Consider the following 3450-nt stretch of genomic DNA (forward strand, 5'->3'; position numbering starts at 1 on the left):
AGATTTATTGTATGCTGTCTTTAGTTAGGTCTTGGAGAATTTGGAGAAAGAATAGAATTCATTTGATCATGGAGTTATGTATTCATTTGAAATAACATTGTTTCTTTCATTACTGTTGCTATTATAGGCAGAGAGTTTGTATAAAATGTATAGACTTTTCTATGGCGTTTGCAGTGCTTTCCTTTCATAGTTTCCATTCACAGGCTATCATTTTAACATGTGTAATGCTCTCTTGTCTGTACTATCTGTTAATAAGTAGTCTTCGGTGCTTTCCTTTGTTTTCCATTCATAGGCTTTCATTCACAAGGACTGTTATTGATTTTTCTTTAGGGCTACTTATGTTGCTGCTCATGCCTAGGGTTGTTTTTTTTTTCCAGATGACATTTGTATGTATCTTCATTGATAACATGATCACATTGTTGTTTCTTATGAGGTAATATCTTCATGGAGTACCCTCCCTCTCTTCCTTCCCCCAGTAGAGATTGTTTAAGGATGAAGGTTGAGAGATATGGATAACCTGTTTCAGTTCTCAACTATAACTTGATGCTAAAGTCTTTGATAACAAATTCATCCAACATGAATCTATGCTTCCATAGCATTCTAGGTGTTTGTGTCTGTCATAATTATGAAGATGGAGTTTTCTGCTACAAGCTTAGGAGTGTTCTTGTTGTAGTTGAATTACTTAGTTGTTCTTTTGCTGGAATATTTTCTTTTCCCACCTAAGACTAGTCTTCATTCTCATAAGGTCTTGTGTTGTATGTTACCCTATGGAACTTCAACTAATCTTGGTTTCACTCTTACAGAATGAATGGTATTTATCATGCTTTTGAAGTTAGAGAATAGATGTGAAGTATATCTATCTCTCCTCCTCCATTTCTCTAATATGTTCCTTGATATCCTCCTTCCCATTCAAAATCTGTATCTGTACAAACCATGTAATTCAACTTCTCTATAAAGTCATCTTCATTATCTTCCAAAGCCTGTATCCAATTCACTGGGATTTCTGATTTTTCCTTTGCTGATTCCCTCCCCCTCTGTTTCATTCGTTCTTTGCTCATTACCTGTGCAGAAGCTGTCTATTGTAATTTCTTTCTTCTTTTTCTGTTGTTTGCTCGAGTTTACCCCTTCTTTGTTCCCCGTATTTGTCTGTGCTCTTGCTCCTCTCATTTTGTTTTGGTTTTGGGGCTGTCAGTCTCTCCTCTTGGAGCTTTGTCAGATCTCTTGGTACAGTCTCTAGGGGAAGAATTTTAGCTTCCCTGTCCTCTGGAGGCTTTTGATTGAATTGAGTTCAACTGGGTTGGGCTGTATGTGGTATGAAGCTCTGAGGCTCTGAAGACTCCTGGAAGGCTGGACCGCCCAGGCTCTCTCCAGTTCTCTCCAGCTGCTTCTCCACTGTCTGCAAGTGCTTTGCCTGCCTCCCTAAACTCTGAGGAGTTCTGATGGGATTATGTTCAACTGGATTGGTCTGGATGTGCCCCGAGGCAATGGTGAGACTGGAGCCCGATGGAGGGACCCAGCCAAGGCCCATCTCTCCCTGGCTTCCTCCCCGATGTCCAAGCTGGATGCTCCGAGCCCGGTGCCCCGCTGCTCACAAGGTAGACCCTCCAAACCAGCACCTTTGCCCACTCAGAGGTTCCCGCTGCTGCTGGGGGCTCAGCCCTCTGGGTTGTGGGGGAGGGGTCCTGGGACCTTCCCTCTGCCTTCCCCTTAACCCCGAGTATTCTCAGATTCCGGCTTTTGGGGGGGCGTACCTTTTGATTTGAGTCCAGAAGGAGGGTTCCCCGCTTCTGTCCTGTTGTTCAGCTTGAATTTCGGTGCCCTAGGAGCATTCAGTCTGCATTGGTTAAGGAAGGGTCTTCCACGAGGTCTGAACTTTTGCTGCTTGCTAAGCTGCCATCTTGACTCCCTCATCTTCATTATCAACCTCTAATCTTGCATAAAATTCTTCTAATGGTATACCACTTGTTCTATGCCCAAAGAACATCTCATCATCATTATCTTGGTAAGATTTTGATTGTACTGGTTTCAGGTATTCAGTTTTCTCACTTGTGTCCCACACATCCTCTTCTTCATCTACCTCTTCATAAAGCTTATAAAATTGGTAAGGCATTTGTTCAAAATCGTCTTGGTCCGATTTGGAGCTTAGTAGAGCAGAGCCGAGGAGAGTAGGCAGAAGCCAAGTGGAGCAGGACACCATGAGGGAGCCATGGAGAATGAGTACAAGTATGAGGATTATAAGAAAACAGCTGAGTGGCTTTTATCCCATACTGACCATCGGCTCCAAATAGCAGTGATCTGCGGTTCTGGATTGGGGGGTTTGGCAAATAGAGTGACCCAGTTGTATGTCTTTGACTACAGTGAGATACCCAACTTCCCTCAGAGCACAGTACCAGGTCATGCAAGGTGATTGGTATTTGGATACTTAAATGACAAATGCTGTGTGATGATGCAGGGTTGATTCCACATGTATGAAGGCTATGCACTCTCGAAGGTGGCATTCCCTGTGAGGTTTTCCAACTTATGAATGTACATATGTTAATTGTCACCCATGCTGCTGGTGGACTGAACCCTGAATATGAAGTTGGGGATGCCATGCTGATCCGAAATCATATCAACTTGGCAGGTCTCAGTGGCCAAAATCCACTCAGAGGACCCAATGATAAAAGATTTGGAGAAAGGTTTCCTCCCATGTCTGATGCTTATGATCAAATTTTGAGACAGAAGGCCCATGGTATATGGAAGCAAATGGATCAAGAATGGCCACTTCATGAAGGAACATACGTTATGGTGGGAGGCCCCAGCTTTGAAACCATTGCAGAGTGTCGGTTTCTGCAGAAAATAGGGGCTGATGCTGTGGGCATGAGCACAGTGCCAGACGTGATAGTGGCTAGACATTGTGGCCTTTGGGTCTTTGGATTCTCCCTTATTTTGAACAAATCAATCTTGGACTACAAAATGCACGAGATTGCCAATCATGAAGAGGTACTGAAGGCTGGGCAGGAGGCTGCCAAGAATGGAACAATTTGTCTGTATACTTGTGGAAAACATTCAGCCACCATCTGAAAAGACTTTTTGACCTCTCCTTCCCTGCTGCCTACTTTTCATTCCAGATAGTGGCCAGCTTCTAATCCTAGTTGAGCCACTTAGCTCCCTTCCCTAAGGGGTTGGTAGAAGAACTGGGTATTTCATCTCCTTGGAATATCTACTTATCCTATTAGACCCCCCCCCCCATGTTATCTAATTTTCTTTTTTATTCCTTTGGTCCCTTCCCTCTAAAGCTGGATCATTCCATTGTAACCCCTAACCCACAGCCAACATTCTTCATTCCACCTCTAGTGGATGTGAGGATTAAGCCCACATTGTACTAAAGCTGCTGCTAATATTTTGAAAGGACTACCACTCTTATATTCCCTGGGGCATATTCTCTGCCATCCTGTGACTTCTGCGACT

At 43.5% G+C, this 3450-nt stretch overlaps 1 pseudogene; it reads left to right on the plus strand.

Moving 5' to 3' along the window:
- The first annotated feature begins 2084 nt into the window (after positions 1 to 2084).
- LOC100029749 (purine nucleoside phosphorylase-like) lies at positions 2085 to 3076 on the plus strand (annotated as a pseudogene).
- The last annotated feature ends 374 nt before the right edge of the window (positions 3077 to 3450 follow it).

Source organism: Monodelphis domestica, chromosome 6 (genome assembly GCF_027887165.1).
Source record: "Monodelphis domestica isolate mMonDom1 chromosome 6, mMonDom1.pri, whole genome shotgun sequence".
NCBI classification, from domain to species: Eukaryota; Metazoa; Chordata; class Mammalia; order Didelphimorphia; family Didelphidae; genus Monodelphis; species Monodelphis domestica.